General features: G+C 36.1%; 1 protein-coding gene across 1 annotated transcript in view; it reads right to left on the reverse strand.

Annotated features, from left to right (window-relative positions):
• Positions 1-26,388, reverse strand: part of BCKDHB (branched chain keto acid dehydrogenase E1 subunit beta) — a 110,814-nt gene that overhangs the window by 48,123 nt on the left and 36,303 nt on the right. The window lies entirely within an intron of this gene.

The raw sequence follows: 26,388 nt of genomic DNA on the forward strand, positions 1-26,388 counted from the left end.
AGACCTTCTGAATACTGTGATCTTTAATTTAATGTCTACACCAGCACACTCTCCAGACAGCTCCATGTTATCTACATAATAGGATACATAAAGGCAATGCCCTAATTATGCAGCTTTCTCTCTGATTCAAGTATTTTACTAATTCTTTTGCTTTTCTAGCAATGACTCAATCAGTGGCTCTAAGCAGCTCATGCACAGATGTACTGGCAACCTGTAGGCTACGAACATGTTCCGTATACTGTACTATGAAATGGTTTGAAAACATTCAGAGCTAAACAAGACAGAAAAAGTAATTTCAGCAGTTGGAAAGTAATCCAGTTACATAGGCTGATTTCTGGGGTATTTTTCCAGCACTGGAAATTCATATCTAAAGGAACAGAGGTATTAACTGCGCCATAAATCTGTCCAGTACATCAGAATAACAGTTCCACGAACAAAATGTACACTCTAGTTATAAGTTGATATTATTAAAACTGATACAATCAGTTGCTATAGTACAAGTTGCTATAGTAAAACTGATACAACTAATCAATGTTAAAGTTCAGTCTGGTTGTTCATGTGTTTTTTAATCCTCTTTATTTCAAAGAGAGATTCTTTTGCATTACAAGCTGTCATTAAAGTTCCAGATTTTGTTTCTCAGATAACAGAGTATAATCTAACACTGTTAAGTATATAGGAAAATTCACATGGGGTCAGACCAATAATCTGTCAGTCCAGTAAATTATCTCCCCAAAGAGATAATTTAATGTTTAGGGTAAAATAAGAAAAGGACCTTAAATGTGTTCCTTCACTATGTCTCAGTCTCCAAATACTTTCACATCTCCTGTTTCTTGAATCCAATATTGTCTTTTATACTAAATAATTAATAACTTTTATTCATCTGTTCTCGAAACCATGTAAATAAAGAAAAGGCGGGGGAAAGAGAAAAATAATCTCTTGTCGGTAACCTGCTTCTACTGTGCGAGAAATCCTTGTTTTTACATATGATTCCCACAGGCTCCAAGGAAGTCCATGTCTGTGGGAGCTTGTTAAGAGTGAACAAGCAGCTGTGATCACCAAGCATTGCATACAAACATCTCAGCCCTACTATAACACGATATATGCATCACTCCTGCTACAAAATCATGCAGAGGTTTGGTGCTTTTAGAACCCAACCAACCCTACAGTGCATTTTTCAGGAACACATGCAATCTTAAGTATTTCTAGTGGTTGTAAATGAGTCATACCTATTAGTAAATTGTTCCAGTTTTTACAATTTTGCACCCTATTTCCAAACTAATTTGGCTGACTTACTTTCAAAGCTGCTGCTTCATGTTTTATTTCTGTTTGCTAGAAGGAGGCACTATCTATTATCACATTTCTGCTCCCAAATGAATACATTAAGAGTGTGATCAAATGGTCTCTTAAATATGATTTTGATAAATTAAGAAGACTGCGCTCTAAATCTTTCGGCAAACAGCACATTTCCAATTCCTTCATCATTCTTGTAACCCTACCCTGAATCATCATCTCCAGTTTTCTATGTCCTTCTTGAAGCACACCCATCTGGAACCAGCATTCCAGATTTTATCAGAACACCGTCAAATGAAAAGATAATACAGCTGCAGTACTGCAGCTCTTGGATGTATGAGGCCTGTTGGCCAAAGCATAACGGGACAAGTCCAGCTTTCACTGATAACTGGAACTCCCTGATGGTGGGAAAGAAGGTTAAAGGATAATGGCTTCCTGGAATAAAGATGAAAATATAGTGTCCCTTTATTATTTCAAGACACAAAATTATATTTTGGATATACTGAAAAACATCTTATGTGCCTGAGCTTAGCTCAATTAATGACCTTATCTTCTCTTTATCAGTAACTGTCTATTTTACTGGTCTCTTAGCTGTTTCTTACCTCTAACTTTTTACCAGTAATGGTTATAATGTTTTGAATATATTTGACAGAAATATTAAGAAACAGGTCCCAAATCCAACTTTGCAGGAACTTGAGACTATTTCCATTCACTATCACATTCACCACACAGTTACAAGTCAGCTCACTACTAATGTCTTACTTTTCAAACTATGATAATTTATTTTGAGCACCTATTAAATGTTCTCAATGCTGAACAGTTGAGCATGTATTTCTAATTACTGTTGAATAGCTGCTAAATTTCTTGGTAGTGTCTTCTGAGCTTACAGATCATTCTCCCCAGTTAATTTAGTACAGGTTTTTTGTGGAAAAACTGATCCATAAGGTATCAGACTAAGAAATTCCTGGTCAAGAAATACTTTCAGTTAGCAAATATTTTGCAAATATATTGCAGTCTTTGTATTCCCTCTTAATTTTAATTATTATCTTGTTTTTTCTGTCTACATATGACAGCACAATACAGTAATAACAGCAGACAATAACAACAGATGGGATTCTTCTAGATACAATTTTTAAATATCTATTATCATGTAAAAATATTTTAGTTGGCATAGCTTAGAACAAAGCCCAGCAAACACATTCATAGTGTCCTAGAAAGCTAACATTTCATTTCAATATCCTCAAATGAAAATTTAATCTTACTTCCTGGAAGCAAAATAGTTATTCAGTTAAAAGTTTCAAAAAAAAATTTTCAAAACTAGCTGCTCTACTATCTACAGGGCACAGCAGACATGGTTAGTGATTATTTGCAGATATCATCATTGTTCTTTTATAAGGCACTAATTTCACTTTATAAATCTATGGCAAAACATTAGTTCCTGTTAATTTAGACAAGGTGATTATTCAACTGCCAGGATACCAAAGCCCAGTATTCAGAAGAGCATTTGGTTTACAAATAAATGCGGCTCAATAACATTAGATAATGGAGTCCTCAACCTTCAGATTTCCTAGGAAACACCACTGCATAAAACTGGAGAAAACATTGGCTAAATCTGCACAGTGTAGCACACTGGCCAGCATATAATCCTACCATTTTACCACCTTTTCTGAAGGTGGACAGATGGATTGGTTTTATTGGTCTGAATTAGGTAGAGAAAAGGATGGCCTTTCAAAGAACAATGTATTTTGTCCCCTCACAACCAAACACTTGTATTTCTGTAAGGGATTGATTTGCCCCACTTCCCCAACATCCCCATTCTGTCTTCCAAAGCTGCAGTCTTTACAGTTTATTACCTAAGTAAAAACCTAAGATTTTGAAATGCATGCACATTCTGCATCTCATGAAGATTATTTTTGAAAATATGTCTTCAAAAGTGTGGTATGCCTTAAGAGATTATTCTTTACAACTAGAAGTTGTTGCTTCCTGATCTTTAATGTCTACATATACTTCAGAGGGCACCAAGAGATTCTGCATGTATATCACATCTCAAATTAAATGAAAATGGAATTTTTTTTTTTTTTGCTATCTTCAGTAACAGACCATAAAGGGAAGTCAGAAGCAATATCCAGGCACTTAGAGAGCATGGCTTCTCCTTGCATCATGGTCACTCTGTGCTGTCACAGCCAAGTTCAGATGACACAACCCTGGGCTTCCAAAAGGGAGAGGTCCTACCCTGCCCAGAACCCTCTTTTTCCCAGACCATCCCTGACATCTCCTCAACACCGAGAGGGCTACTGGGAAAGTCACTTGAAGGGGATAATCTGATTTATCCTGTACAGTTAGCACAGAGCAGCAAACACCACTTCAGAGACCGATTTCGAGATGGAAAGTACATCAAGATTTGCACAGAAAAAGCTTCAGCAGTGCTCTCTCCTGGAAGGCAGCAGAGACCCAGGTTATGGCACACCAATGTCACCTCTGCTATATCCAATCATTAGAGAAGAGACTCTAGGGCTTTAAACTACTAAATTAGCCCTCTAAAAACACAGACACCAATACTGACTATACTTTTCCACCTCAATTTCACTGTCATTTCTGTTTTACATTGGTGTCATTCACAAGAATGACAACTGATAGTGCATCAGAGAAAAAGGCTAACAGCATGATCTAATAAGGAAATGTAAAAAAACCTAATGCCTTTGCAAAACAAATGCTTTCAGGGTGCACTCTGAAGTTTTTCTGAGATGCAGCCCAGTGTTTTTATAGTGAAGCAGTTCAGCAAATTGTTTTCAACCTCCCTGACCACACTCTCTATCCAAGAGTTTCTATAATCACTTTTCTGTTCAACTCTCAATTCATTTTGTTGGATGTTTTCTCCTCTCCTACAGGCATCGATGACAGAAGAAAACAACACAAGCCTGGCACTTCCAAGCACTTTGAAATCCAAGTGCTGACACCACCAGTAACATATTCTGCCCTTACTTAGGAGAAAGCAGCCATCCAAAATGAGTTTGATGCTAAGCCACATGTAACACTACTGCTCTCCACATATAGCAACACCACAACTACCAGCATAACCAGCTGCTTCACTAACACAGACACTGCCTTTAGAGATATTATCAAAGTCAAACTTTTCTTATAAATAGCTGTTATTTTGTCACAATGGTAAGCTAGCTATTTTCTTTAAGAAAATTCTGTTCTCAAAAAGATTTTTCCATCTCTTACAGAAAAGGATTTTTTTTATTATGTTCACTTTCCCCTTTAAATTTTTGCATACCTTTGATTGTGTTTTTTAGAGACCATAAAAATTTCCTGCATAATGAAAAAACTAGCTTTTCACAATAATTTGCAAAAAAGCTGGCAAAAGTACTGAAATTATATTTTTATTGTATTCCATTTTGTACTGAGCACGTATGAAGCAATTATAAAACCGTATAAAAATGAACATTAATTGATATGTGCTTTTGCTGAAAAAACTCAGAATATGGAAGCTTTAAAAAATTACTTGGCAAAGTTTCAATAAATGTCTTGAAAAACATTTTCCTTTTTCATTTTTAGACCAGCTTAAATGAATTTGTGCTTGGAAAACGTAAATCCTGAGGGAGGCTACTCTCCCCATTCCATTAGTTCTACCTTCCCTTTAACGTTTCAATAACAAATTGCATAGCAGCATTCTTGGTACTGAACACCACAAGCACAGGGATAGAATTAAGATCCCAGATTTCTATTCAGTACTTCCCACAGAGAAATATGTAACATAATCTGCCAGATAAATCACTGAGGATTACATTCACTTAGCACAATCAGATCCACAGGATGACACATCCCAGCTACAATGAATTGTTTGTGCATGTGATACATTGACAGTCTAGAAAATGCAGTTATTCCATCCCCTATTTCCAGACATCCCAGAGGATGAAACCCACTGGATTTTTGGGATCTCTGGAAAACCAAATAGATCCTCAAGCACCATTTTTCCCCCCTAGGGTCCTAAGAAAAGGAATAGAAAGGAAGGGGGGCAGTTTGTGTCCTAGTAGCCTGGACGCAAGAAAACCCTGCAGCTTCCTAACAATCATGTTCTAGCTTACAAATTATAGCCCAAGAGTGCCTTCTCCTAGAAGCAGGAAAACTAGGAAAAGTATGCCCTCTTTAAAGGTCCAACCAACAAAAACTAATTCTTAACATTGAAGAAAAAATCAAACAGGAAACCAAAATAACATCATTTGCTGTGGGTTTCAAACAGAAACTAGATTTCCAGAAAAGGAAAATGAGAAATGTACTCTATCACAATGTCTATGCTCCACTTCCAAAAGTTGACTGAAACTCATTGAGTCATTTTTCAATAAAGTCAAGACAATTCCCAGATAAACAAATGGCATGAAAACCATTATTTCATCAGTTCAACAGCCCAAAGCATGAATGAGATTTCTCAACTACTGGTAACAAGGCAGTCAGCCTTACCCTCCTGTTAAAGATTCTCTTAAGTATAACAAATATTATCACAGTATTGCAATTGTATAGCAGAGAATCCTAGCCTAACACTGGAACCAATCTATGAAGATCAAAGATAAATCTACTTGGAAAGAAAAATACTTGGAAAGAAAAATTTTTATTACACCTCTGACACTTAGGAAGGCCATTGGACAAAACAATCTTTAACCAAAACTTCTCAAACAATAAAATGAAAAAAAAACATAGGCAATTCTGTAATAAACTAGTATGCTGATTAACAGCAGGGAATGGAAAACAAGTCTATCACCTTTTTAGCCTGAGACAAACAGCTAAACAGGTGCCAATTTGAACTGACCCACATTAACAGAGCACAAATCTTGGTCTTCCTGTTACTACTTAACCAAAACTGAGGCTTCTAATCCACACCTGTCTGCGTTTTCAGCTGACACAACCAAGGTCTGAGCTTTCTGACCTACAAGTCTGGAATTCATGGACTGCAGATGGCACAGCCAAAGCTGCTGGGACAGGCTCAAACCTACTGCCAGCTTTGGAGGCACAGAATGAGTTTCCCCAAAGCAAAGGGATCTGTCATAACTGATTTGCATGTCAAGAATGATGACAAGCAGATCCTTTACGGTTTCCAGACTGCAAAGAGCCAAAGATTAAGATACTTTGATTCTGGTTTCTATCAAGGAGAAGCAAAACAAAGAAGAAGACAACATTAACAGGCAACTGTGACAAGGGAAAGAACAGAGAACAGTCATCCACTAATGTTGAACAAAATGTGTGACCTTTGCATATCAAGAGTGGTAAGAGGAGCTGTCCTGCTACACAACCCCCCTCTGACACTGTCCCTGTACCTTTACCTGCTTTCTCTGGAGTAAAAGATGAAAACAAAAAACCCACAACACCCTCTTTCCAAAAAAACAACGAAACAAAAAACCACCACACAAAACCCCAGAATTTTTTAGTCTCACCTCCTTTCCAATTGATTTCAAATCACAATAAAAGACCAGATATTAGAGAAAATCAACAAAGACCTAAAGTATGAGGCATTACAACTGTAAGTATAATTGCAATGGACAAAAATGTAGGAAAATTAAGAGAAGTATTAGAAATGTATTTACTGCCCAATAAGATGTCTACCTGAAACCAAATGACTAATGTTTAATCAAATAAATTATCAAACCACGTACTCAAGTATAGTATGTTGTAGACAGTTGCCATGCTGTCTACTCAGCTCTTTAAAAATGCATACTCTGCATTTGAATATTGACTTTGAATAAGGAGCAAAGCTCAACAAAAGAAACTTAAGTTCATTTTACATAGCCCCTTTAAATCTGTTCTCTCCTAAACAATCAGTCCAACTGTGCTTCTACCTAGCTGCTTCTTTTACCAACTCCTTAGTATTAGCAATATATAGCTGGAAGAAAATCCTAATGAGAGCTCAAAGGAAGGGGAAGCAACAACAATTTGGAGCACAGAGAGTAGCTGGGCTGTATTTTTGACAGTGCAAATGCAGAAGCAGGAGATGATGCTAACAGTAGCATGGATGAAGGAAGGGAGAGAGGACAGGCCCTAGTACAGATCCCTGCAGTCCTTGCTTGCCACTGGCCTCCAGGTAGAATACTGTGCTCTACCCACTAACCATGACTATGCAAGCACTCAAGCAGTATTTTACCTACCCAGCTGAGCACTGGACCAGAGCTGTTCATTGGATACAGGAGTATTCTGAGAGTATCAAGAGTTTTCTTCCAGTCAAGGTGTCATTCACTGCTCATCCCTTGTCCACAGATCCAGACATTCATCACAGACTTAGCCTTAGCAAGGCCATGCTTACTTTTCCTTATCTCATTAACACATTCAGAAATCATATGAAACATTCAGTTTGGGTGAAGTTTTATCAAAAGCAGCTTAAAAGCATTTACTGATAACTCTTTCATGAAACACGCAACATTTTCTTAAATTTGATCACAAGATGCAACCAACAGCTCAATGAAGCAGAAGACATGCACCTGTGAGCAGTCTGAGTGCTGTCAGTAAGATGACCCACAGCTGGGAGCACTCCAGCAATCTCAGTACATATTTTCAAATCCGCATTCTACATCATTATTTAGAAAATTTTACTGTTTTCTTCTTGAGCAAATCTGCAGTTGCATCTGAATAATGGGTAGACTGTATACCCTTAGTAGAGTTGCAGATGACACCAAACTGTGAGGAGCAGCTGATTGGCCAAAGCAGCTGTGCTGCCATCTGGAGAGACCTGGACAGGCCGACAGGAACCTCGTGTAGTTCAAAAAAGGGAAGCACCTGCCCTTGGGGAGGAACAACTCCAGACACCTGTGCACACCAGGGGCTGCACAGCTGGAAAGCAGCCTGGCAAGAAAGGGAGATGGATGTCCTGATGGACACCACATTGACCATGAGCCAGAAATGTGCCCCTGCAGCAAAGAAGGCAAATGGTATCCTGGGCCGCATTTGGAGGAGAGCTGACCATACAAGGGATGTGATGCTGCCCCTCTGCTCAGCATTGGTGAGGCCACAGCTGGAATGGTGCATCCAGTTCTGCACTCCTCAGTAAGACAGGCATGGACATACTGGAGAGTCCAACAGAGGGCCACAGAGATAATTAAGGGACTGGATGAGAGGAGTGGGATGAGGGGTCCTCATTGATATAACTACAAACCCAAAGGGAGGGTGCAAACAAGACTGAGCCAGGCTCTTTGCAGTGATGCCCAGAGGCAGAGTTTCTGTTGTTATGCTGATGTTGCATTCTGAAATCCACATCAGGACAGATTTTTTCCCCAGTTGTATGTATGGCAGAAACAGTTCATAAAGAACTAATGTGACCACAGCAGGGAAGCACATATGAAACATCTTGCTGAGAAATGTTAACACAACCATAAAATTTACTGACTCAACATACCAGGATTTTAATATTCCAGTATGTATCATTTTACACTATAAACGCCAAAAATAATTCCAAAATACTAATGTGGATTCTTCCTGCATAGCACCAAGAACAATGCTGTGGTGTAAAGATGGTGGTGCAGAGAGAAAGAAAAATGAAAACAAGCACAGGAATAATGCAAAGTAACGTGGAAAATGTTTTAAGTTGCAGTCAAAACCAAATGGGGTTGCTACAGGACTAGATAGAACATCCTAAGAAACAGTGAAGAGATGATAATAAAACAATTATGGCTTTTATATCCTACACAACATTGTCAGCATATGACTGAGATGATCAACATAGAAATTTATAAGCTTCCTGTAAAGCCAAGAACCAAAGAGAGATCCCTCGTGTGTAGAGTAGCATATGAAGAGTAGCAGAAAATTCCTCTCCAAAGAACTTGCAATTTAAATAGCTGAGACTGTGAAAAGAGAAATGAGGTATGACACATGGCAGGGTGCACCTCAGTGCAGTTTGGGTTGCTTGATATATTTTTTAATAGAAGAGGGTTAAAGTACACTAAAAGGACTAATATTCTACCAAATAGTGACTAACTCTCCAATGCCTTTCAGTAAACTTACTCTTGTAATACAACACTGCTACAAACTCTCTTGTAATACTTTTGTATCATTCTATATACCCTAAAACAGATAATTGCTGAGAAAACAACAGGTGATAAAAATGGTCATGGATTGTGGGGACAATGAAGAAAATTGATGTTTTGTGCAGATGGACACTCCTGCTTAACTTAAAAGTATTTAAGAACACATTAATCAACTTCATTAAGAGATGGGCAAAGAAAAAGTACTTCTGGAATGCAACAGCATGCCTTTTTGATATCCATAAGACAAATTGCTACATACAAACTAGACTGAATTGGTTAGGGATGTAAACTGATTCAGTATTCAAAAGTAAATTTAAAAATAAAACCCATCTGGCTCATTCTTATAACTTCAGATACACTATAATGATTTAATTGCATTATTTTCCTCCACCTCTTCACATCTCATTTACTTTCTGGCACTGGAAGCTCTCCTTAATAGTGACAATTAATAATTTTAATATACATTTGGTGCAAGAGTATGTTTATTTCTGAGGACTCCATGTACAATCCGCTAACACTACTGAAATAAGTAGCATGAATGTTAAAAAAACTTCTTTTAACCAAATACCTCTAGATTTCCCAGCCATTGTGCTCTAGCAATAATTATGAGCAGATTCCTTAAATAGACATTTGAAGTATAATGGCAACTAAACTCAAGGAAAATATTAATGAGTCCACTGTATTGGTAACTCATGACTCCTCAGTACTTTGAACTACATTTGCCTACTTAATCACAATTAAATATATCTATTCAAATAATCCTTCTTTGTGTATAGCCTACAACATAACATTTAATAGCACAGGTTTCAGAGAACAGGAACTTTTGCAGCAGCTTCCAACCTTCACCAGTGTTAATAAAACACTTGGGTAGACTTATCCCTCCCTCACCCTCTACACCATTTAATTCCCTGTTTATGGGAGCAAAATTAGAAAGTCTCAGGAAATACAGATGAACAATACTGCATCAAAGAGATCCTTTTCATCCCAAAAATCTACATGGACACATTATAAGACACCCTTCAAGTCTGTGAGGCATCACCACATTCAGCTGACATTCCATGGAGAAAAGTCCTTTTCTGAGTTTTAATTAATTGTTAAACATACTAATTAGTGCCTTCATAAATTAACTTGCTTCTTCAGTTTTTCTATATTCATGTTCAAATCCAGCACTTATTTTAGGCCTTAAATGTTGTAAGTCTGTTAATAAATTAAAATTTGAGATTAGCTAGCCCTCCTCTTGCCTTTCAGAAATTACATGCATATTGTTTATTAATATTCTCAGGTTTTGAAAATTTCATCTGTCCCTCAAATTCCTGGAATAATCAAGCTGACATAGTACATATTCTTTTCACTATAATACTTTTTTTAAAAAAAATAAATCCAAGCTTTCAAGTCTGAGTGTTTTTTGAGGTTCCTCCAAGATAACCTTTAAGGAAAGACTGCAGTCTTCTGCAACCAAAAAGGTAGGGAAAACACCCACATTCCATAAGATGAAAGTCTCAAAATCTTAGAGGGATCTACCCCAGGACTATGAAGGTAACTAAACCCTGAAATACTTAGAGCCTCTAGCTACCTTTATTTATCTCCTTTCTTCACAACCACCACCATTCTCTCTGTTCAGTACCCCTGCTCTTCCAGGTGCTCTGATTCTCAAGTAGAGTCACATCAAAAAGTCAGACAGTGAAACCAAGTTATAAAACAAGAGGATGAACAGTGCCTCAGGCCCTCCATGGACAATCCAGGGCTTTGTAAGATCCATAAATTCTCTATTAATCCAAATATTGTACTATACTTTTTGTACAGAATATATTTTATATGTTTTCTCTATACCAGATAGAGAACTTCCCCAGCTAATCTGGAGGATCCAAGAATGGGCCAGCTAATTCACTCCATACTCACACCCCAACAGACACACAATAACAATGTCTTGGAACAAATCTTGGCAGTACTCATCCAGAAGCAAAACACCATCCTGCCAGATATGACCCACATAACAAGTCTCCTCAGAATAATTTTACTGAAGCTAACTATAGGTTTGGAGAACTTGAAAGAAGCCAAGAACTGTTCTTAAAAGAAAAGAGAAAAATAGAATCAGGTCACCAATAAAATAACTAAAACAGACTGAAATTTCATTGCTGAAGATAACAATACTTTCATTTCCCCCCACTGAATTGGTTAGTAGCTTTTAACACAATTCAAATAACCCTGTAAGACAAATAGTTAGAGTGTCTCTGGTCCAAAGAGAAAGATTAAAATAAAAGTGATGTTTCTTAAATTTGTAGGTGAAGAGGAAGACTGTAAGAATAAAAGAACCTGAAGGCAATACAGACAGAAGAAAATTAAAAGCACAGAAATGTCAATGAAGAACGGCAAGGAAAAAGAAAAGGCCATAGCAAGAGAGACGCCAAGTTCTGGAAAGAAAATATCTGGATTCTGAAAGGTATGGAGAAAGGAACTGAGAAAAGTACTGGCAATACCACTTGTGGCATACCCCTCGTTTTTCACTCTGGCTCATACTGGGAATTATAGCATGACCTGGACACCAAACCTTCCAAAGAAGCAGGAGCTTCAGAATCTCTGCATCCAGCATCTGCTCAATTCTTATTTCCTAAATTACTTTCAATTCTGATAGTACAAATTCATAAAGTTCATCACAGACACATGAATTCATTTCACTGCAGATGTTGAAACCACTTAGGCTTTATTGGACTTAGTATCTGAATAACTAACATGGACAATATGGGAAAGCACAAGACAATATAAGGGAAAGATCTGAGCAAAATAATCACTAAATAATTAAATAAAAATATGAAGCAGACCAGGACGATCAAATAAAGGTCTGAAAATGAGAGCTGAGCCACCTCTGCCCCTTTTAAAAACAACCATTAGCAGGTGAATGGATAGATATAACTAACTGAATAACAGATTGTTACAGAATTTTATGCCAATTATCTTGCAAATCTATGCTTTAAAAATTACAGTATCCCTTGGTTATGTTCTTCTTAATATATTTTTTCTGTATTACTTCCCATTTATTTTTCTAAAGCAACAACCAATTCACCTTCTCCTTTCGTTCTTTCAGCATCATATTTTGTCCTATTCTCTCTTCTATCTTTTGTACTCTCTTCATTCAAACTATCTCAGCAATCCTCATGTCATTTCTTCTACAATCTCCATTTTTTTTCTATCAGTTACACTCTCTCCCCATCTGGCTGACTTCAACTTACAGAAGAAGGAATAGCCATTTTCAAGATATGCATTAATTTTCAGCCTGTCAGCCAAGAAAATGAGGGTCCCACAACCTGAGCTCATTTTTCTGTCCATTTGTCAGTGTCCTGATAGACATTTTGCAGCCAAATGCAAGTCTTAAAAATATTAAGTTCCTGAAAGCTTTGTAAAAATCAGTCTGTCTGAGGAAGATTAGCACTCCTACTAACTTCATAACCTCATGAAAGCCAAGCTGCACTTAACACTATCTCTCCCACAGCTCTTTATTGGTAAGCACCAATAAATTGTCCCTGTCACTTTTTGTCTAGCCATCCATTTTAGAAAGGAGCTGAGCATCTTAATGTAGTTAAATGGAGAACATGGAGTGATGGAAGGCAGGAAATATGGGCCATAAATTCATAGAAAAACAGTTTCACTCCTCATGTAGTAATCATTTTTCATTATTTATCATAATGTTGTTATCCAAAGTAAAGAAATAAATTAATTTCTGTGTCTTCACAGCATTACATGAGAAGGGAAAATATGGTAAGGCCAAATGCAAAACCCATGGAACACATATCTGAGAGTTCTCTAGGGGTTTTTTTCAGGCTTCCATTTCATGGAACAGTCCTACTATGCCAATAGAATTTCTAAATCATCAACACAGAGTTGATGATTTAGAAACTCAGTAATTTGCCCATAATTTCGTCATTTAAATTTCCATGAAAATACCATTAAACAATAGCTGTTTTCTATTTAAGCAATAACTCTGTTGCTTTTATAACAATTAATTTGACCTTTTTGATGTCTGTCACTCAAGCTACTAATTTGGATATAACTTCTTTTTCCCCAGAAGAGAGACTACAGCTGCAGTGCTTGGGATAAAGGTAAAACAATACTTCTCAATATCAACTGAAAAAGATCACATGATGACTCAAGTCTATATAAATTTGCAGGTTTTATTATTCCCGTTTTCTGGAACAATTGTATGTAACAAAATGTCTGTATCATATAAAAGAAAGGTTAATATTCAGCAATCTTTTCTTTAATAGATAGACTTGAATTTTAGAAACTCTGATTCTATTTTCTGGAAATTCCACTATTATAATCTTCCAGCATGTTCCATATGTCTTTCATATCCAAGCTAAAATTAATAAAAAGATTAAATTACACTAAAATAAGAACTTCTAATGCTCAAAAACATTACTGTGGTGAATCATATGCTGTTTAGGGCTACTTGTACTCAACCAAAGTCATCCTCCAATTATTCATTTCCATAAAGTTTAATGGTCTTTCAGCTACTGAGAGCAACAATAAGCCAATGACATTTGATGGGTTAGCACAGGACAATGAAACATTAGCACACACAAAAACTGTCACAAAATGTATGCATTTGCCACTGACCTCAAAGGAAATCTCTTTAGTGACAAACACCGAAATCAAGCCTCATATTTGAGACAGGTATTTCTTGACACATAACTGAGCTTCATTTAATCATTACATCAAAATTTTTAACATGCTGGTCCAAGAATCACTAATTATAGTAATTTTAAAATGTAGACAAAAGAAATTCTATGTATAGACCAAGAAATACGTTTTATTTTTAAATAGCCTCTCCTGGTGAGCTGAAAAAACTGTGAAAGTAATCTGGGAAAAACAGCCTGATATAAATTTTTTTCATTGATCACTGATCACCATAGCATTAAAATGAGACTGCAGCATGAGAAAATTATCAGAAATAAGAGTTTGGAAATATTCCTTATCTCTTTGGTATATACTCCTAAAAGAATTAACTGTTTAGGTTCTTCTGTTCAACATGACACACAGGCACTGGCATTTTTCACTTAGATCAGCAGCTCAAAAGACGTTGAACTCGTTAAATGTTTATCAACTAAAAGACAGCAGTCATCTTTGTACATGACAGAAAAAATAATCAAAGCCTGTAATTCATTCACTGCAGAGTTCTGACTATTGCTGAATAATAGCCTTTGTTCCCTCCTGTCTGCTTATTTCATATTCCTTGCATATCTGAGACAGTCTTTCCTCTAAGCAGTTTGAAATGTCACAGTCTTAAACTATGTGTCACATGAATATTTTTCACCCAAATCGCTAAGGCAGTTTTTATGTTTTTTGCCAGAAGGAATACAGACAGAAAAATCATGAAGTTGCTGTAAGAACCATACAAGGCACAAATGAGACCTTCCTGTCTTGAAGCTTTAATTTCCAAATGCAATATTATTGAGTAACACTCATTTCCAGTCTGGAATTAATGCTGCATCACTGTAATCACTGAAATGCCTGTAGAGATCTCCTCATTTACATCCTCTACATATGCAGGGCCAGAGAGAGAAGGCATTAAACACAGATCTATGGAAATACCAGGGAGCTTTGTACATCTCAGAGCAGGACAATGAAAGAAGCATAACCAAGCTTGTCAACAGAGCAAAACTATATTTAACCAGAATGTCAATTCATTTTGGGAAAGCAGTAATTAGCAGAGCTGTCGTTTTGTAAAGGATCTCTAAAAACCTTGGTTTTGCTAGAGGAAGGGCCAGAGGGAAGACCAATTACCCAGCACTGTAGGTAGCAAACAACATTTGGTTGTTTACTACTTTTCTCCATTTTTTTTTACTCTGAGCAACATTTGCTTACAGAAAAGCATTTGCTACACACCACTTCTCACAGAAGCTCAGCAACTTACTGCCCCATAAATTCTGTGTGCTCTGATATTCTTTAGAGGTCTATTTGCAAAAAGCTTTTCAGAAGCCAGTTTATCACAGTTTCTGGAGTTCTCAGGTAAAATTTTCTTCAGTGGAATGCAATCATTTTAGAGAAAGAACTGTTGCTTAGTCTTTGTTGTCACTTGGTTTTCTTCAAGGGGAATTGGGTAAGCAAAAGTTTAACAGTTAGAATGCTATATTTAGAAAATTGAAAGAGGGAACTAAGGGAAACTTGAAGAAAATGAGAAAAAATACCTAAAACTTTAAAAGTTAGTGGAAGCTCTAAATAATTCATCAGACAATCATAATTATCTCATGCAACACTGGAAAAATGAAAGATTAATACAAAATTTATAAAAGAAATTGAGCATAAAGAAATTGAGCATTTTCACAAATATCTTGAAGGATCTGTAAGGCACTTGACTAATGCAAATCCCAATTTCTTCCTCAATACTTCCACGTTTCTAATGATGTTTACTTATGAAACCATTGAGCCTCTAAATTATGGAATTTTAGATTGCTCAGAGTTTCTTACTTGTTTAAAGATCAGCACTTCTGTATTGCCAAAAAATATTTTATTCCTTTAGAACACAGATGGTGAAAGCTCAAAACTTCATCACATCAGCAGCTTCCTCTGTACTTTGCTGAATCATCAGATCCTCAATTGTGTCAGTTCTGATATTACTTTAGGTGATAATGAAATAAATACTAAATTAATACAGGAGAGAGGGGGAATGTGAGTCTTCTACAAACCTTTATTTTGACTTTTTCCCAACAAAAAAAAGGTAAAAAAAGGTATTTTATTCTAGTGTGATACAGGTCAGAAAATTTATGCTGATGACTTGAGCAAAACAAGTTACAATTATACTAAATATGTGAGAACTACTGATGTCACAGAGAAAAAAAATATATAGCTAAATTTATTTTTTCTATTAAGCAAATCCCAGTGTGCTACTGAGTAATTTCTGAAACAAGAAAGGGTCTATATATTAGCTTTTCAATTACCCCAAGTAATTGCCTTAGAAAATCTCTACACTTTGAAACACTTCAGTATTGCATCTATGCAATTAGATATAACAGCCAAAATTTTTCAAGTTTAACTTCAACATAGATACATCAATCCTGATGATACTTAGATGTCTAGATCATCAAGATGATACTTTAAATCTAGACACATACATACCCAGTAACATATGCATTAACTATTTCAAATATATTTTGATTGTCCAGTAGAAAGGACAATTTACAAGTGACTATGCAGACAGATCACTCTGAAAGATTCATTTTCTTTCACTGGAAAATAAAACTGTATTACCACAAACTGCTGACAGTGTTTTAAGATCCAAAAATCACATCTTTCCCTAGCCAATCTATTATTTAAAACATCACTGAGCTCTTAGCCAAAAAAATGACAGTATCAAGACAATTTTCTAATGTCAGCAAAACACCATAGCTGGTAATCAGAAATTAATTGTTTCAATGGGCTTGTTAAAGTGCAACATTTTTTCCCATCATATTGCAAATGGTTCCATATTAACATGTGAAAACTAGGTCCCACTGCTGAGCTTAATAACCCAAATTTTTTTCCACTCAACACCATTGTCCCTGTAAGAAAAAGCAGATAGAAAACACACATCTTCTAAATTTAATTTTAAAATTGAAATTTTTAAGAGAAATGTTTTAAAACTTTGAAAAAGTTTTAACAAATCAATTTTTCCCTTTATTAATAAAGTAACATACCAGTTTAATGGCAAATAAAACATAGATGTCACTTGCTCTTTAAACTCAAAACTGATTCCCCTTTTGTAGCAAAGCCATATATGTCCTTCTTCCTTAAGAAATCTGTAAGCTTCCAAACACAGCACTGTTGTAAATTTCAAAGTCTAGGGAGCATGTCAAAAAAGGCACCACAAGTGCCAGATGTGATAATATAGTACAGATTGGTACTTATTGGTAACGTGTTGACCACATGCCAAAAGAGTGATTTTACAGTTTTGTCATGTGCAGATCACGAAACTTATTAAAACTGGCAATATGGGGGTTCTCAGCTGGACAGAGAAATTAGAATGCACATTTATAGCACAATCATTATACAGTAACCAAGTGGTATTCAATTACCACTTCCTCTTTTTCTCATCTAGAAAATTTGATTAGCATTCTCTGTAAACTTTTGTTAAGTCTTAAGCTACAAGACACAAACCAAAGCACAGTTCCAATTTACAGCACACTTCACTGCTAATCCAAGTAGTGTGACTACAGTTTAAATAGAATACTGCTTAGGCAAGTTAATAAATACCTCACATATGAATCAAATGGAAAAAATGAATTAATTGCATAATCTTAAACTTATATCATGGCAAGCATTCATTATGCTGACAGCTTCCTCAGTAGGCTGAATGAACAATTCCCCTCACACCACACATTTGAAAAAATTTTGAAGATTATTCTTATGTTTAACATAGTTAGTTTAGATTGCTTCAGATTAAGACCTTCTAGTACTTTATTAATTTCTGACTGCTTTTCTTATATGTTATTCTTCATATTCTCTCACCAATGAGATGAAAAATCAGTCTGAACTAGTTCCCCCTAAAGACTTTTTATAACTTTATGAATAAAATCTCTTATTTTAAATTAAATAAATTGGCAAAATAACTATATAACGCCAGCTCACAAGCTACTAGGTTGATTAATGGCAAAAGCATTTGCAGAATAATCACACAAGTAGAAAAGTAGGGAAGAACAATGTCAAGATAGTAAAGGAAATTTATTTTGTACTAATATTCACAAAAAGCAGAGAATACCCAATTTCCCAGCAGATTTAGCACTGTAGTGAGATTCATTATGCAGTAAGTAAAATCGCACCACTTGCAGTACTACAGATGGGTAGCTCTTAGTCAAGTCATGGGTAGAAGAACAGGACATGAATCAAGCAAATGACAACATTCTAGCACTGCCAGGGGAATCTCCTGCTTTTTCTCAGATGTCACTGGTCCATCCTGCATTTCCTACCACTAAGGCTCGGTCTTTTCCATTCTTCTCAAAGTAACAATGATGTATACATGCCACAGCTCAAAACACTTCCTTTCTCTTGGCTACTCATTTTAACTAGTTTGTACTTCAAGTACAAAGACTAGAAACTGTTGTAACACATCTCTGTGAACCGAAAGGGTACCTGAAGAAGAGAGCAACAAAAGCAGTAGCAAATGTTCCAACAGTCATTCCTCCTGCTCTTTGTGTCTGGGAGAGACTAAGACAACCCCTGTAATCAGATACTTCTTTTCCTTTTTTTTCCCCTTAGTGCCCAGAAGAATCAAGGTGAGTAAGAGCAAAGCTTTTCTCTTTTTCAGCACAGAAAACAGAATATGCTCAGATGCCAGTAAAAAACAGGTGCAAAGATCCCCAGAGATCTTAAAGGGCTGATATTAAAGGTAAATTAGATGAGCATCTTCCAAGAGATGAAGCAACATGGTGTCACAGCATTATTAATCATTTGCTGTATCCACCATACAAACACCAACAATCTAAATGTAATTTAGCCGGGAGCAAAATTTCAAGCAGAAGAGACTAAGAGTAAAAGTTAGTCTCTGTCCCTTGAAATTGCCATGTGTTGTCTGAAAAAGAATACTCTGCACAACAGGCAGCTTGTGAGTTCTGTAGGGTTAGATCTATACAACAATTGAACAGAAATCACAGATGAGAGGGAAAAGCTGCTAAAGTACACTGCTGAAATGTAGTATCACAGAAAAATATAATTAATTATTTTGGTTTATATTTTCCTTTTATGTTAAAGTTCTCAAGAACTTTGAAACATACAAAGTTTAGGATTCTCAAAACTGCACATCAAGTGAAACAATTTCTGCCGTAACAGCTTTACATATCAAAAGCATATTTTGCAAACAAAAACCTAAGAAAATGAAATTAGTCTAATTTGTTTCTGGAGAGAAAAAAAAAATGCAGACATGTTTTTTTTTTCCATGTTAAACCACTAGATAACTATGCAATAATTAAATACATGCATCTCATTCTAGGACATTTTTTGTGACATTACAAAACAATTTTTTTGTTTTCTATATCCACATGCAAAAGTAAAATGTCCACCGAGCCCAAGCAAATTTTGTCTATTCTATCGTATTATGAAGTGAAATATCATAAATTTCAGGACAATGCAAATTACATACATAGGAAAAGTAAGCAAATTGCAAGGTCTTCAGATTACTTCAACCTCCATATGATAAAAACAGTAGTAGAAGACTCATTAACATATAACCAGAATTTCAAACATTTCAGTATGGTAAAGGTCTTAATGTACCTCAGAGCTATCAAAAATTATATAACAAGAAGTTATAATACATAGAACAAGACAGTAACTGTTCTATCATAAGGAGTCAATAAAGTAATCAGATATTCAGGATTTCATGCATTAGTTCAGCCCACCAGATTGCAGGGAGCAGAATTAAACAGCCCAAAACAATTTCAAGAGATTTGGGGTATTTTAGGAGTACTCCATAACAGCTTGAAAGAAAAAGTTATTCTTGAATAGACTGAGTTTATTTAGAAGAAACCCAATCACAAATTGACTGTGCTGAACACTGTTGTGTGGCAGACAAAAAATGAAAGCAATCTTTAAGTACAGACTCTTGAACACAAAACAAAGATGAGAGGGTTAGGAAATATTTGTCCAGTTCCACATTAGTAGCATCAGAGAAGGTAGCAGCATAATGAAAGCCAAGTAATACCAAGTATAGCTCTAAGACCTTTGGAAAATATCTGAGTATATATATCTTAAAGAAAAATAAAGCCTTCCTATAAAAAAAATTCTAAGTATATTTACCTTTGAAAATCTCTGTAGTCGATGCTTTTATTATAAGCATTTCAGATTGCCTTCACTGTGAACATAAAAATACTTACACGAGGCTAAATACAATGCACTGTGCTATTAATAAATGCATATTGTTAGACAATAATTCAGTAAAAAGTAGGTTAAATCTTGGCATGATGAATTTCAATATTATCTTTAGAAGTACAAAATTATTGTAGAAATACTTAAAACTTCATTCTCATGGGGTAAAGGTTAATAAAGCACAAATATGAAGAATCTACAGCATGTGAATCCTAAAAAAAAGTAGTCTAAAAGAGCAGGTAGTAGTCTAGTTGAGCTGGCTCAACTAAGTGATAATGGCAAGATAAATAGCTACAGACATTTAAAGAAAGGCAATACTGTAGAGAAGCAATAATTATGTCTGTGGAAGAATGATTCATCTATAATCACCATCACAGAACTTCATCCCAACTTCCATTAGAATTCAATCAGCACCACTTGCAAGGAAAAAATAAATGCACATACTGGAGCCATAAAATAGCTTCTAACCATAGACTCTGTACCACTACCCATTTATTTGCATAAGTGCCTTTAAATCTGAACATTGCAATACATAACGTGAGCAAAAGGGAAAAGGTTTGATGAAGAACTGATGGACAGTATCATCAGCACTATATGTTAAGAGAAACTAACATATGCTTTTTTCTAATCAGAAACTCTACCTATGCTTTTTTCTAATCAGACTCTTTCTCACGTATCACTTGTCAATATATAGGCAAAACGACTGAGAACTATTTTTATATTGGGAGGGAGAAAGGAGAAAACAGAATTATATATAGACAAACACCTTGGCACTCAGGTACTTCCCTTAAAATTCAAGATGCGTAGGAACAAAAAACAAGAATTCTTTGTTTCAAAGAAAACAAGAACTTTTTGCTTCAAAGTTTTCTTAAAACATAAACAAAGATATGAATAATTAGTTTCTAAAATGGTTCTGTATATATTCTCATAACTTTAAAAATGCCTGCCTCCAAGTATGGCTCCAGCATTCTGCTTCTGGAAGCCAAGCAACAGTCCACAGCACGCTCTAGTAACCTGAAACTACAAGACCAAAAGACACAAGTTTCTTATGGAAACCGTGACAAAATTAACTGTCATCATGCAAGCAGTACAACTTTAGTCATATTTTATAGGTGCAAGATCCATTCAATAAGAAATCCAAGGAGCAACATGTAAAATGGCAAAAGATCAAGAACAGATAGCCAAGAAACATAAATCTGATCCCAGGATACCTGTGCTACAATTGTACAGTTCAATGCCTGGTGAGTGTAGTTAATGCATAAAAAACCCACATCAGGGTTGCTGATCTTGATTTTCCTTTTATTCACAGTCCAAATAGATGAAGTAAACTTAAAGGAATGGAACAAGCTGGTAGACCTATAGGTCTGCTAGGACATGCTGCCTATTAAGTATAGGATATGAAAGATGTACTACTGAAAATTATTCACTGATGACATCTGACAAAAATGCCACTTGTGCATTAAGGATAATGCTTCAATACATGCTGGAAACAAAAGCTCCCATCAAGAGCCTCGATGAAAAACAGGCACAGAGTTTGCTCAATCTGTATTACCCCCTGGTTCCCTCTGTGGAACTCTGTATTTCTTTTGCTCAGATTTGCTCTTTCCAATGAGTAGCAGATGTGTTTGGAGCCTGACAAGCATTTTTGCTGACCTCCATGAGGGGGTCTGCAGAATCCTTCCTGAAGAGGAGTAAAGTAACACGGAGTGCCCGGAACTACATACATGCCTTCACTTGATTGTAGCATAGGGTCCTAAAGAAGCAAATTCTGAATTACTATTCTCAACATTTCTTTGCACTAAGGTAGTAACCATTTAGAGACAGTTAAGATGACTAATTAGGTATCATTGTGCATGGCAAATACTTGCCTTCTAAATAATTCAAAAAGGTAAAAATGTGCATTTGCAAATTTTCACTTGCACAGTTAAAATGGCAGATTGCTACTGATTGGTTCAACATTTAAATTAACATTCTTGCCTCAGTGCAGGGTGAAAAAGCTACAGTAACTTGCACAATCCTTTAAGAGTACTTAATCCTGAGCTAGATTTCCTACTTCCAGTAACACATATTTTTCAGTATAAAAAACACTACACCTACAGAATTTTACCCTTAATGTGACCAATGAAGCACTGGGAAGTGTGCCATGGACTTTTTAATCAATACCACACCACCCAGCAGTTCATACACAGGAAAGTCCACACAGCCTAATCTATTCAAAGTGTCCAAGCAAATCTGTTAAGTATAGAGAAGGAAATAAAACTTCTGTTTGAAAATTTCATTTATGAAAGGGAGAAAAAGTGCTTTTAAACAGTTTTGTGGCTTATAAATAACTAATTTTATAGACATTTCATATATCACTCATGTTTCAGTTTTCTGAGCAGTGTCCTTCATGGCAGCTTATTCTTTCAATAATAACACAGCTAATCAATCAAGTAGTGGAAAAGGGTTATCTGTCTGGATTAGGAACTGACATCTTTGCTGTGGCTGCACTAAATCCAGATGTCTGCATGCACATGCAACAGCTGAGGAGTCAGCAGAGCATTTAAGGCTTCTTTATCAGCAGGATATGTTGAGAAACACATTAATTTCATGCATTCATGTTTACAGGTGAAGGTATAATGGGAAAAAAATCACTCCTGATCCACATGAATAAAATACACAGATACAGGATGATGTCAGAATAAGCACAGGGAAAGCATTCTCTCCCTCAAAAAAATAAAAAAAAATCAAATCTATGGACAGCTAGCTCACCTCTTTTTGAGTTATAACTGCTTACCACTTATACTCCAATCCTAGTGAATAAGACAAGAGCTATAGTCAGAAATCAGTGAAGATTGTCAAAGTAAACAAAAGATCTAACAAATTTCTCACTGACCACAATAACATTGTCCTTTGAAAACTCATACATAGACAAGATGCTCAGTAATCTAAGGACAGCCTTTGCTGTTACACTTCCTAAGGAAGCAGCTAAGGCAGCACATAGTCTTTGAACAAGCTTGTGTCAATTTTTTGACACATAACAAAACTTTTTAAGCTGGTTTATACAGCTACATATTGGGAGTTGATGCTGCAGGGAAAAAGCACATGTTTGCTTTTGCTCCATTTTTCATTCAGAAGCAATATCCTGGGAAACCTGTGCATGTACAATCTGTACAATCTACCCCATTTTTCTTGCAAAAGTCCTTAGAAAGATTACAGATCAGTGTGCATTTTAATGTACAGAAATGTATGCCAAACACACAGATTCTTTATTTTTATCCTAGTAAAAATGTCGGATATTTTTTAAACAGCCCCAACTACTTATGTCCTTTATGTCAGCAGCAGGTGTCATTTCTCAGGTGCAAAATTAGAGGTCAATTTGCCTCACCTAACTTTAGGAAAATTACAGTTTCCCTTTTTTTTAAAAAGGCCACACTTTTAAAACATGACATTTCCAGAGGCCAATTTATCTCATGAAAAAAACAGACTGCTGATGTAGTTGTGGAAGTATCCTTTCTCTAGAATAGCCTTATGAGCTGCTGTAACTTCATTTCTCTTTCATTTCTCCTTCTTAGACATCTGAAGAACAACAAAAGAAAAATCTAGCCCCTGTTTGCATGTTGACCTATTCCAAGAATTGCACCAAAAAAAGTTTCAATAACTGCTAGGATCCATTAGAAGTCCATGGTAGCCTGCTCCAGGCAGGTGCAAGCTCATCTCCTCATGCAGATGACAAATGCTAACCTATTTCAAAACTGAGAAGAATCTCAAAATCTTAAAAATGCAAAGAAAATATCAGTAAAATAAGGCAGCAATTTTTATTTATGCTCACTGTATTTATTCTTTATGTTTATTTATGTTTCTCTCAGAGATATTTATTCACAAACGCGCTCATAGGAGCAATGCAAAGTCAAACAGATGCTTAACTTGGCTAGAAGAGGCCTCTGCTGGCGGTTGTGAAGTACAACTTCTCATAGTTCTAGGAAATATGCATTTTGAGGACATAATTTTCTGTATTGAAAAAGCTACAAAAAGCAGACCAGTTAGATTTGCAGTGAAAATCTACATATTAGTGCTCATCTCCAAAGCACTAACAGTTTCAGCCCATCCCTCTTCATGGCTACACCACAGCTGTCAAATTAAAGTTGCATGTATTTCCAGCTAAGACTAAAATGAGAGCCTTTACTGATCATAAAGGACACCACTCCCAGCAGTGAAACTGAGGGATGTATTTTTACAGCCAAACCCAAAGTCCTGGTCTCCAACACCACATAGAAGTCCCATCAACCATGGACCATGCATTCCAGCACCAGCAGAAGAGCAATAAGGTTACAGCATATTATGTGCACCACCATCTGCATCCAACAGGACAGACAACAGACACATTTCAAACACACATGTGAGACAAGGAAAAACAAAAAACTGGCTTGATGTTTATGAATGCTGACACAAGTAATAGTCAGCAACAAACAGTCAGACCTGTAACAGCTGATAATTTGCTTATTGGTTGGACTGGAGTAAAAGTAATTCCATTATCATTTAAGAGCTCACAGAGAGAACATAAGCAGACCAATGGACAGCTGAGGACTTTCTCTGGAATGGCCAACTTTTCTATTCATCTTTCGGACCTTGACCCTGGCATCTCAGGACGGGAATAACAAGTCACGTTACCCAAACTGATGCTGTAAGCCACTGTCGACTACAACAGCTGCCACAAGCAATTCCTCTTGGGATGAGACTAGAGCAAGCAGCTAGAACTGTGGTTCCATTCATCTGTTTACACAAGTAATTACCTTAAAAACTGTCCAGGATGCAAATTAAATTAAAAAGTTTCAGTGTTACATAATGCAACCAACTAATGCACAAATGCAAACCACAAATTATTTTCAGCTGAGCAAAATAGACAAGATCTAAAGAAGAAGAGAATATTTCTCCCATCAGACCAGCCAGCATACAGCCAAACTAACATAACAGCAATGCTAACTAAAAACATTTACTGTTTGGTATTTATTATAATAAACAGCTGAACTGCCTAGCCAACAGGCACTATACTTTTTTTTAAATGATTCTCTTAATTCTTAATAGTAAACATATTAACAGATTTAAAACAACAGGTCCATCTATTCCATCTTTTAGAGATATGGGAAAGCTCTCCTACAAGGAAACACTAAGAATTGGGATTGTTCAGCCTGGAAAAGAGAAGGTTTTGGGGTGACCTAATTGCAGCCTTCCTGTATCTGAAGGGAGCCTACAATAAAGATGGAGAGAGACTTTCTACAAGAGCATGTAGTGACAGAACAAGGGGGAAGAACTTCAAACTGAGAGAAGTGTTAGATTAGATATTAGGGAAAAAAAAACACCTTCATTGCAAGGGCAGTGAGGCACTCAACAAGCTGCCCAGAGAAGCTGTGGATGTCCCAGCCCTGAAAGTTCAAGGCCAGCCTGGATGGGACTCTGAGCAACCTGATCTAATAAAAGATGTCCCTGTCTATGTCAGGGGAGTTGAAACTACATGATCTTTAAAGTCCTTTTGGACCCAAACCATTCTATGGTACTTTTATTTATGCTACAGTTACCTTAAAAGATGTTCAGGACAGAACATGAGCCAAAAATCTTCATGGAGTATCCAAATTTAAAGATCATATTTGTAAAATATTGAACAACTAAAACTCTGCACTTCCTCTGCACAGCTACGTTTTTTCCTGATGGTGTTTCAGTGCAAGTCCAACCCAACAAAACAGATTTAATTGCTCTTTCAAAGAGATACTGTTTTCAAAGAATGACAGCTCAAATCTTCAAAGAAGGAAAAAAGAATTATCAAAAAAAAAAATCATTTTACTTGTCCAGAAGAGATTGTAAAGGATTTATTATGGCCAAAATTTCACTTCATATTGATGACACATAACTCAACACATTTCATTTTTTACAGTTAGAAAGTATATCCAAGTAACAAGAAATACACTTCAAACAAAAAAATGAAAACACTTCAATGAAGAAGATCAAATTTTATGAGGCAACTCATAGCTACACATATAAGTACACAATTTGTAATACTTCCACAACCAGACAGCCGAACGCTGCCAATAACAAATGCACAACATGGATCTTTCCTCCCATAATCTATTCCATCCCATCCCACTGGCAGCCCCTCAGATAAACAGAACTGAGGAGAAATACAAGCTTTGCCATAGAGTAGCAGACCAATGGCCCATCTTTCCCTTTATCATACTTAATGTGTTTATATGTTACCTGACCAGAAGCAAGGCCCTTACTGAGCAAACACAGG

Source organism: Molothrus aeneus, chromosome 3, assembly GCF_037042795.1.
Source record: "Molothrus aeneus isolate 106 chromosome 3, BPBGC_Maene_1.0, whole genome shotgun sequence".
In the NCBI taxonomy this organism is placed as follows: Eukaryota; Metazoa; Chordata; class Aves; order Passeriformes; family Icteridae; genus Molothrus; species Molothrus aeneus.